The sequence below is a fragment of the Galeopterus variegatus genome, unplaced genomic scaffold (assembly GCF_000696425.1).
Source record: "Galeopterus variegatus unplaced genomic scaffold, G_variegatus-3.0.2 Scaffold233, whole genome shotgun sequence".
Classification (NCBI taxonomy): Eukaryota; Metazoa; Chordata; class Mammalia; order Dermoptera; family Cynocephalidae; genus Galeopterus; species Galeopterus variegatus.
The window spans coordinates 784,596-795,269 of record NW_007726344.1 but is presented as its reverse complement, the minus strand read 5'-3'; the positions used below and the strand labels follow the sequence as shown (position 1 = coordinate 795,269).

Sequence of the window (10,674 nt, the reverse complement as noted above, 5' to 3'; positions counted from 1 at the left end):
TATTTTTTTTTTTTTTTTTTTTTTTTTTTTTTTGTCTTTTTCCGTGTCCGGCAACGGATCGCAACCCTCAGTGTCGCCCCCGTACCGGACCGGGACCGGCAACGGGATCGCAACCCTCGGTGTTGCCCCCGCGCCTCGCTCAGCCAGTGAGCGGGAACCGGTCTGCATGTGGGATCCAAACCCTCGGCGGGAGTGCCGCCACGTTTCCCAAGCGGTGCACTAGCGCAGTGCGCCACCGGGCCGGCCCCGTTTTTCATCATCTTTAACATAAATTCTGTACCCACTAATCAATAACTTCTCACTAATCCTTCCCCCAGTTTCTGGTAACCTCTAGTCTACTTCTGCCTCTGTAATTTTCTCTTTAATTTATTTTTTCTTAATTGACCCATGTATAACTTCATTTTAAGAATGGTAGCTTTTAAATATTATGTACTTGTGGTTTACCTTTCGATTTTTAAAATGATTTTATTTTATATTTGTTTTATGTTGATGTTACCCTCTTTTACTGTTTTCCATTATCAAATATCTGTGTCACAAAGGGAAATTTTTTTTTTATTTTTGTAACGTCTGTGTCAAGTAGAGATCATTTTTATCTTATTTTTTCTATTTTGGGAGGATCATTTTTACATGTTATTGAAATATGTAATCTTGTCACAATATATTAGTTCAAATAATAAACCATGAATTTATTATTATGTCTCTTTTTACAGAAAACTCTGAAATTTTTAGTTTCACCCTATCACAGAAAGATGATTCATTATTATTATTATGGTCAGTTATTATTTTAAAACTGTAAATAAACTATTATGAGAAATATAGAATAACCTAATTTGGAATTTCTGAGAATTTCTGGGAATTCCATTTCTTGTTTGTGAATCTTGAAGATTAATATCTTTTGGGAATTTTGAAATACTCTCAGAAACAAGCATCCAGTCCATGATACTCATAGAATTGATACAAAGGCCTTCTGGGCAGAAAAAAAAGAGCTGGCCAGTTCACAGGACCACAGTGCTTGTGGGGAGGTGCAGGAAGGTTCAGGATACTCTCTGGCTACTCTGGATCTTGTTAAAGACCACCCAAGCCTTTGAAGACTGAAGAGGCAGAGAAGAATTTGCCCACTGACATGGCTGTTGTAAGCAGGGGAACCAGAATCACTTCAAATCAATGGCATGGAGCTGGGAGCCATGAAGGGCAAGTGGACACTATAATGGGTTTTAATATCTGGGCAGGATAAAGTCCTTTAACTAGCTTTGATAGTGCTAGTTTAATTTCTGGGTGCTGTGCTCCTCCTACTAGAGTGTTTCTACTCCTAAGGCCCTTTCAGCAGACAAAGCTAGGAAAGATATGTATGTACACACATATACATGTTATTTCTATATCTGCCTCTCTGTGTCGAAAACCACAAGTCCATACCAATACCTCCAATTCCAAGCAACATTACAGGGTATATTGGAGACCTCTCTCTTTCCATATTTGTACCTTCCTTCTCCACCAGTGAGAAACTTTGCTCCCATCAGCCTTGGAATATGAACTAATTTGTCTAGCTGTCTGTACACAGCCAACCTCCTGACCCCACTGGGATGCCGCTGGGTTGGCTGTTGCAGGCTGAGTTCCCATGGGTCCTTGGGCACCAATGCCCCTGCCACCTGGCCCTGTGCCAAGTCAGCTGTCCAGCTCAAAGTGTCAAAAATACCGAGACTGAGAAATCCTGCACTAGGGCCAATGGGAGCTTATCTTCCAAACACACAGAAATAACCTTAAGCCAAATGTATTATATTTCTAAGCCTGCCATGCCAAATTACCACAAACTGGGTAGCTTAAAAGCAACAGAAATTTATTCTCTCACAGTTAGGAGGCCAGAAGTCCAAAATCAAGTGTTAAGAGGGTTGGTTCCTTCTGGAGGCTCTGAGAGAGAATCCATCCCACGCCTTTCTCCAGCTTCTGGTGATTGTAGGTAACCCTGGGCATTCCCTGGCTTGTAGCCACATCACCCTGATCTCTGCCTCCATCTTCATGTGGCCTTTTTTCTCTGTGTCTCTGTGTCTTCTCCTCTTCTGGCTCTGATAAGAGCACATGTCATTGGGTTTAGGGCCCACCTGGTTAATCCAGGATGGTCTCATCACAAAATCCTTATTTACATCTGCAAAGACACTTTCTTCAAATAAGGTCACATTCACAGGCTCCAGGTGAATGTATCTTTTTATGGGGGAGGCCACCATTCAAACCAATATACACACAAGGCTTTGTGAATTTACTACTCATTACCATCTTTGAGGCAGCAGCTATGATTACGCCCACATTAAAGCGAAGAAAGTGGCCACGATCCCACACCAGAGGCAGACCCACAATTCCAGTCAGGCTCTTTTGGACTCAGAGTTGGGTCCCTAAACTGCTGAGCTCACCAGGTGAAGCAACAATCATTTGATCAAAATGGGAAAGAGGGTGATCAATAACAAATTCACAAGGTGGGATCTCGGTCCCATTGCTCTTCCCATCCTCAGTCATGACAGTCTGATTGGATATTCCCCTGAGCCCACCTGCTGTGTGGATTTCCTGCTCCATCTCTGAGCCTGAGAAGACCCCAGCAGGGAGCCTGTCCATCCACACCACAAACAATGATCACAATATCCTTCTGTCACTTTCTTTCTTCTTCTCTCTTAGTAGGCTTTGATCTGGTTCCTTAGGGCTTGAAGCTTATACAGTGTAGGGAGATGTTTCAAGATGTGTAAGTTGTAAGGCAGTCAGGCACAAAGAATTCTCTCACTCAGGAGAGAGTCCAACTTTTTTTCTCTTCAGGCCTTCACCTGATAGGATAAGGCCCACCCACACCATGGAGGGCAATCTGTTTTACTCAGCCTGTCAATTTCAATGTTAGTCTCACCCAAAAGCACCCTCACAGAAATACCCAGAAGAATGTTTGACCAAATATCTGGGCACCCCATGGCCCACTCAAGTTGATACATAAAATTAACCATCACAGCTTCAGTCCCCGCAGCAGCAGTTGTGGCCAGCAGTCTTGTGACCTGTAAGTCTGCATCAAAGACATTTCTTTTTTTAAGAAAGGCACGAATGGTAGTTTGTGACAAGGGCACGCTGGCAAAGTGCAATTAAAAACCCAGTTTCAGTCTCTGACTCTCAGAATGCAACTCATGATAATTTCCTTCTTCGTTCTAATCTAAATTTTTGTTAGCTCAAGAGAAATGAAGCAATTGAGAAATTCTTGTTTAATTAAGTCACTAAATGTCATAAGAGGAAGAGAAAATTTCTTTCTTGTTATTATAATAGTCATCAAATGACAGATAACGAAGCATTATTATTGTTCGTAGTTTTCTCTGTTCTGGGCCCAGCATGCTTGTTCATAAGACTGCTGGAGTGTCGGCTGCTGATAATCCTGAGTAACTTCAGAGGTATACATATCTCCCAAATCCATCTTCAAGTGAAAAAGAATTATTTCTTTTATTAGGACAGAACTATTTACGTGCATTGTTGGAAAAAGAGAAAATAACACATAAAATGAATAAAAGAAAATTGTTTATTTACAAAATACCACTAGAGTTTACTTAAGGGTAAAGCTCAAAGGACCAGAATAGCTTATGGTTTTTAACAGGCAGGGCTGAACAGCTACCCCTTAACCTAGAGTACAAAGTCATACTTTCATTTCCTTTAGTCTCCTGCCAACTGCCACCAGCAACTCCAACCTAGGCCCGCCCCCTACAAGAGCCTGCCTCTCTGTCCTGTTTCAACCTGCGGTCAGTCTGTGCAGAACTGTGTTTTCCCCCAAAACACCCACGTTCATCATGCGATTCCCCTGCTTAAGGGGCTAAGGTGTCTTTTCTCAGAATGCGTCTCTGAATGCATCATCCCCACCACCACTAGGGGGTGGGCTTTAGCCAACTGGACATGGCTTTTTCCTTCCTTCAGAATCCACCTGAAACATCATGGGCTCTTCTTGGGCCTCCAGTTTGCCAACTTGCCCGGCAGACGTTGGCACTTACCAGCCTCCATAATCGCATGAGCCAATTCCTTACAATAAATCTCCCTCTTCAAAAAGCTCATGGAAAAATAGAATTAAAGGATACTACTAATCTTGCCATGAAATTTTGATGTGCCCTCATATTTATGTGCACATCATATTTGATGTGCCCTCTAGATCTAGTATTATCTACATTTTTCAGGTGGAGAAATGGTAGGACTGGCAGGATAGCTCCAGATGCCTATACACAGTACTGCCCCCTGTAAACCCGTTAGTATGAGACACTATTGCAAAACACCATTTTTTATTTAAAAGGCTGTTTCTTTTTCCCCTTCCCTTTTATATCATAAAAATTTTCAAGCATATTCAAAAGTAGGTTTGTCCTGGAAGGTTTCCGGCATTCTGGAGTTTGCTTATCACATCTTTGTGCTGTGGTTTACCATTCTCTTCCAATCCCTTGTAACTGTAAGCTGGTAGTCAGATCTAGGCCTGCGCTGTCCAAGGCAGTGGCCACCAGCCACAGGTGGCTCTGGAGCACTTGACATGTGGACAGTCTGAATTGGGATATGCTGTAATGGCAAAACACTCCAGATTTCGAAGGATTAGAATTTTAAAACATGAATGTAACATATCTCGTTAATGATTTCTATATTCGTTACATGTCAAATGATAATACATTTGTTTAAATAGAATATATTAAATTAATTTTACTTAAATTTTAATGTGGTTACTAGAAAAATTGTAATTATTTGTGTGATACTCACCACCTCTAACAGCCCCTCAGGAGCGGAGAGGTTGCCCCTCTCTCTTTCAATTGCTGTAGTGATATGGATCTCATATAAGTCTTGCTAAACTTACAAACTCATTTGAAAATATCTACAGGGCGTGTACTTAAGAAGAGTCTTGGATGTCTCACTCATTTGTGCAGCCTAGGGCATTTTTGTAGCCTAGGGCGCGCGAGGAAAAACAAACTTCCGCCCGACGTGGGGCTCGAACCCACGACCCTGAGATTAAGAGTCTCATGCTCTACCGACTGAGCTAGCCGGGCGCTTAGAGGTTTCCTCTCTGCTCAGAAAGAAATGTACACCTGACCGCCAGTATGAAGCGGGGAGTGCCACCAACCGCCGGCGGGATCTAGCCCTCCGAGGAGAATCGACGTCAGCTTTTGACCCAAGTGTCCTTGTCAGCAGGTGGCACAGGGACTCCACAGGCCTGGGAGCCCCAGGCAGGGGCTCAGCGACGATACCCACCGGGCGAGGCTGTGCTCCCAGGATGGAGGTGCGTCCCCCGCTAAGCACTTGGTTCCAAGCAGCGCCCCGAGACCCCATCACCTAATAAAGTCACACATTCTCTCACTTATTGAGCGACTTCTGTATGTCAGTCACTGGGGATACAGCAGTTAACAAAACGGATTTTCAGACAAGAAAGGGGGTCGCACCCGATCCGAGGCAGTTGCTGCTTTCCATTTCCCTCTCCTTCGTCTCCGGGCTGACCCCGCGGTGAACCCAGCGCATCCTTTAGGACGCTCAGGAACCGCGGTAGCCGTCCTTTTAGGGACGATTCTCTCTCACCTGTTCCAGTAGCCGCCCTGCCCTCTTTAGAGGAATGAAGGGAGGGACAGAGGGAGGGAGGAAGGCTGGGAGGCGCCCGGTCTGAGATGTGGTCCCGGACCCCGCGCGCTCTGCCCGAGAAGCGCACGCCTGGACCCCCCAGATCCCCTTCCTAGAGCCCGGCTGGCCTCTGTTCCCAAGGACCGGGCCCTCCCGCCACCAGAGCGCTCACTGAGTCACACGCGAATCGGGACAGACCCCAAATCCTGGACCAACGCCAAGACTCCGCCGAGGAAGCCCCTTCCGCCCTAGAGGAACTATAAAAAGTCACTATATTGGAATAGAAATCCACGCAGAAAATCACCATTATGAACCAGGTCAAATCCACATTAGCATTTGCCCACGTCCCTTCCAATTCTGCAGGCGCCCGTTCAATTCTTACATATTCACACATCAAGGGACCAGCGTCTGTTTTCTGCATTTTCAGTTTCCACTTGTCCTTCATACTTTCCTATTATACTAGTCTCTCTTTTCTGACCTCCGCTCCTCTGGCCCTGAGTGTTAAGAGCCTCTCACCCATCAACGCAAACATCTGGGCTCGGGAGGTGCCGCTGGTTTTACGAAAACCTTTATCATACATCTCTCCCGTGGTGGGTCTTCCAAGACACTAGGGTAGATTAAACGTTCTTTTCTGAGGCCGAACGACATTAACGAAACCAAACGTGTTCAATTCTTCCCCTACTGATGGCCATCTTCCCCCTACCCCTTTTATTATACCAAACTGCTACAATAAAGCGTCCTCGTACATACACCGGCACTTTTACTTTTATAACATGGATTCACAGCGGGTGGAACTGGCGGATCAAAGAGGTGCGTGTACAAGGACTGCCTTCCCAAGAGCCAACCGGCCTCCTGCATTTTCCTATTGAGATATGAGAGTTTTTTCTTCCCTTCTCGTGTTGGGAGAGAGAGAGACGTAAACCTTTAACTTTTCCCTTATCCTGGAGGGATTGGGCATCTTTGACAAGTTTCCATTTCAAATGTGGGGGGATTCGAACGTTTAGCTGAGCTAACCCGGTCCTCTCTATCATTCTTATCTACCACTATTATTATCCTGTCTGGTTCTCTGCATACACATTTCTACATCCTTTGTTATGCAAAAAAGAGCTACACATTTACAGCCGTTACATTACCGCAGGTGGGACTTGAACCCACAATCCCTGGCTTAGGAGGCTAGTGCCTTATCCATTAGGCCACTGGGGCAGCTGGATTACACTCACCCCAAGAGTTTTAAAAGGAGGAATAACTCATCACTGATGTCTAGAAAGTGATCTACGAGTCGGCTTGGGTATTTATTCTAGGGAACTTGGCCGAGATCCCGCAGTGCACCAGCCTCTGCTCACGTCGCGGGGTCACAGCAGTGAACAAGAGGCAAACTCGCGTCCCCGCGGAGCTCCCCTGCAGGCCGCAGCCTCCTCTCCCTGCGTTGGTTTCCGCTCCTCCAGCCCTCGTGGGGCCCGCGGAGACTGGCTCATCTGCTTCCTCCAAAAGGGGTCCCAGGCTCCCAAACGCGCTGGATCCTCCTCCGCATGAACGGAGTCAGAGAGCAACGGGGGTCTCTGGCTGGATCGGTCGGCGGAGCCGTGGACCTTCACATAAAGCTGCCCTCCTGTGTGTTCCATAAACGTTCAGTCCTCCCGGGACGCAGAGCTTGACCTTGACCGAACACCCAGTGCTGGGGAGGAAGACTGTGCCGGACAGACACCGCCTGAAATAGGGAGACGACCCACAGGACACTCTGAGACTCAACCTCAGGCCAAAGTCAGAGCCTACTCAGCACCCTCCTGCGCCACAGCCCCCCAAAAGAGAGCTTCTGAGACCTCCGAGACTCACCCTCCCGACACCCCCAAATTATCGTTTGTCATTCGTGACCAAGATGATCTAACTCTAACTTCCCCCAGTAACGTCCTTTACGGTTTTTTAAAAATACCCAGGACCGAATGAAGGGCCACACTTCGTACTTAGTATCGCATCTTCTCCTCTCCTTTGTCCCGCCTGCCCTGGTGGCCTCAGGCCGGGAAGAAGCAGCGGCGGGCATGGGGCTGGGCCGCCTCCCTGACCCCGGGGAGGAACCAGCACGGAGGTTCAGAACAAAGGCGCTGGGAGGGAGGGGTCGCCACTGGGAGGCACTAGGCTCTGCAGACGCGGCTCCTGGTTCTCGGGATGCGTTTCGCCCTTGGATGCGCGAGGCGTGCACGGGAGCTCTCCGCTTCCTTGAAATCTTTTGCATTTTAGCGGAAGGCAGAGAACGAGGGGGCCCGGGCTTCTGCGGGTAGAAGAAGACCTCTGACTGGTGCGGGGTCACGGGCCCTCTTTCCCCTGTTCCATACCTGAGGCCCTGGAAGATGCCAGAGGAATGAAACAGGCGACAAACGAACCGGAGGAGGAAACGAGCTTCACATGGCCCAGGACTGGTTTTGCGAGTCATGCTGGGACACAAGAACAGGCGACTGACAGCTGGAGGCCGGTGACCTGGAGCCAGACCCGCCCTCAAAGACTGTGGACAAACTGATATTTACAGAGACCAGACCACCAGTTGTCTTGTAGAACGTCTCACAATCTGGATTTTTTCTAATTGCTTTTTGGGTTGTTTTGTTTTGTTTTGTTGGTGGCAGGTGAGGTTCTGACCCCCCTCTCCCATGGCACCTGTCAGGAGGCACATGTCAGTTAATCCGCTATTGGTGGATTAACCTAAGCCCAGCTGAATGATCACTTGGTTAAGATACACTAGGGTACTTCAAAAAGATCGTGGAAAAATAGAATTAAAAGATAATGCGCAAAAACGAAGAAAATTTCAAAAGAAGGAAATAAGAATATTTTCAGTCATCCTGATGACATTTTAGCATTACCCGGAGTAATGTTCTGGATCAACGTTTGTTAGGTGTATTAGTAGCAACTGGACCATCTCCAACTCTGCTCCTTGAGTCTTTCCTTGAATGCACTGTTTGAGGGCTTTTGTTTGTTTGTTTTGTTTTTTGTTTTTTGTTTTTTAAATTCCTTACGAACCCCGTGATCTTGCTGTTATCAGGCTGTGGTCTAACCAACTGAGCTAACCGGCCAGCCAACAGTTTGGGGGTTTTGACCAGTGGAGTGGAGGTGGGAGTGGGAGATGTAATTTTGTTCTGCATAAGCCCTGAAGGAAGGGACACCTGAGGGTCCCAACGTCTTAAGACACCCCCATCCCCCAGCTCCCAGGCGAGACTCTTTCCAGGAGCAGCTGACGGCCAGACTGAGGCGGAAAGAGTGTATTTCTGTGCATATTCATCTTTTAGGGTCACACGTTTGGGGGATCCCGAGCACCCGGAGCAGGCCCTAGGCTCTCCTTCGAGCAGTCACGTTCGCGGGGACTGGCCAATGCTCTCGAGGGACCGCAGATTCAGGGCTCCACGTACCTGCTCTGGGTTCCAATGTCCGTTCATATGTGGCCTGGAATTTCTCTACTCTTGTGAATTTTCTTTACCGCTTTTAAAACTGGCTTTTGTTTGCTCTTTTCCCTCATATCCAGCATTTTCCGTTGTTTTTAGAGAGAAGGTTGGTGCCAGTCACCCCACCTGTTTGTGTTGATGGAAAATGCGACCCTCTCCCAGAGCGTTTTTCTTTGTAATTTCCTTAAAGTGTTAATATTTTTTAAAACCAATAAACAAAATTTTTTTAAAAACTAACTTCACAACGGAAATGGTTACCCCCGGGAAATCCAGCTCGACAGTCCGCGCCGGGGGCCTGCGGTGGGCTCTGGAAGAAAGAGCAGACCCGGCCTGAGCCGCCACCCCAGCCCACGGGTGCCCAGAAACCGGTTCTCGGGACTGGAACTCAGAGCCTCCCTTAAGGGCCAAAGTCAATCCCCGCCTGGACTTGCAACCGCCGAGAAAGGGGCCTCCGCACAGCCCGATGTCCTGACGCCGTGGACGGCAGGACTCGGACCCCAGCCCGGCTTCCGGCACCTGCCCCCGATCTGGGAAGGCGGGCCCAGAGCGCACCTGGGAGCGCCCCAGTTAGGGGTGACAAGGAGATGGAGGGAGGAGGAGGAAGAAAAAAGAAGGAGGGGTAGAGGTGCCCCAGCCTCCAGGGTCAGTAGTCAAGGCTTGTGGAAGCTGCTGGGCGCTTAGCTGGGTTGAGTCTCACCGGAGTAGTCGCTGCACTCGACCCCTTGAAAGTGCGTGAGCGTGGGAAAGCGTTGGCTCCTGCAGACTCCCCGCCCCTTCCGGCCTGAACCTAGGCCCAATCAAAGTCCCGGGCAGACCGAACCCCTCTGGAACCCCAAGGACTCCACGTCAGGAACCAGTTTGAGCCTTTGAAAGACTTAAAAAGAAAATTCCCTTCTGTGGTGTCGTGCTTCGAGTTGTGCTTCGAATCCCAGGAATGAAGTCTTGAGTCGGTTTTCAAACGGGTCACTGGGACACTTTACTTTGAAAGGTTGCAACCCCATTATGTGGCATCCAATAATTGTTCCAAGGTCCGAACCGAAAAAGTTCACCGCCCAACGTGGGGCTCGAACCCACGACCCTGAGATTAAGAGTCTCATGCTCTACCGACTGAGCTAGCCGGGCGTCTCCAGAGGAGTCTGTGCCGTGTCTACAGATAGGTACAGGCCTGAAAGTGATAGAAACTAGCTGGGGTAATAAATCAATCTTGGGCTGGCTATTACCAAAAAGAGAATAACAAGTGCTGGCGAGGATGTGGAGACAGGGGAACCCTCCTACACTTTTGGTGGGACTGTGAATTAGTACAGCCAGTATGGAGAACAGTGTGGAGGTTTCTCAAACAACTACAGACAGATCCTCCATACGATCCAACAACCCACTGCTGGGTATGTACCCAAAGGAATGGAAATCATCAAGGCGAAGGGATACTTGCACTCCCATGTTTATCGCAGCTCTATTTACAATAGCTGAGCTTTGGAACCAAATTAAATGTCCTTCGATGGGTGACTGGATAGGAAAATATGGTATACATACTCAGCGGAATACTACTCAGCCACAAAAAGAATGAAATTCTGCCATTCGCAGCAACGTGGATGAGCCTGGAGAAAATTGTTAAGTGAAACAACCCAGGCACAGAAAGAGACATACTGCATGTCCTCACTCATAAGTG

The 10,674-nt window shown here is 47.8% G+C and overlaps 3 non-coding genes across 3 annotated transcripts; all 3 read right to left on the bottom strand.

Moving 5' to 3' along the window:
* Window positions 1-4,948: 4,948 nt before the first annotated feature.
* Window positions 4,949-5,021, bottom strand: TRNAK-CUU. The gene has a single exon. It is a non-coding gene; the product is annotated as a tRNA-Lys (tRNA).
* A 1,692-nt stretch (window positions 5,022-6,713) lies between these two features.
* On the bottom strand, window positions 6,714-6,786 carry TRNAR-CCU. Its single transcript has one exon. It is a non-coding gene; the product is annotated as a tRNA-Arg (tRNA).
* Window positions 6,787-10,057: 3,271 nt separating this feature from the next.
* On the bottom strand, window positions 10,058-10,130 carry TRNAK-CUU. Its single transcript has one exon. It is a non-coding gene; the product is annotated as a tRNA-Lys (tRNA).
* Between the last annotated feature and the right edge of the window lie 544 nt (window positions 10,131-10,674).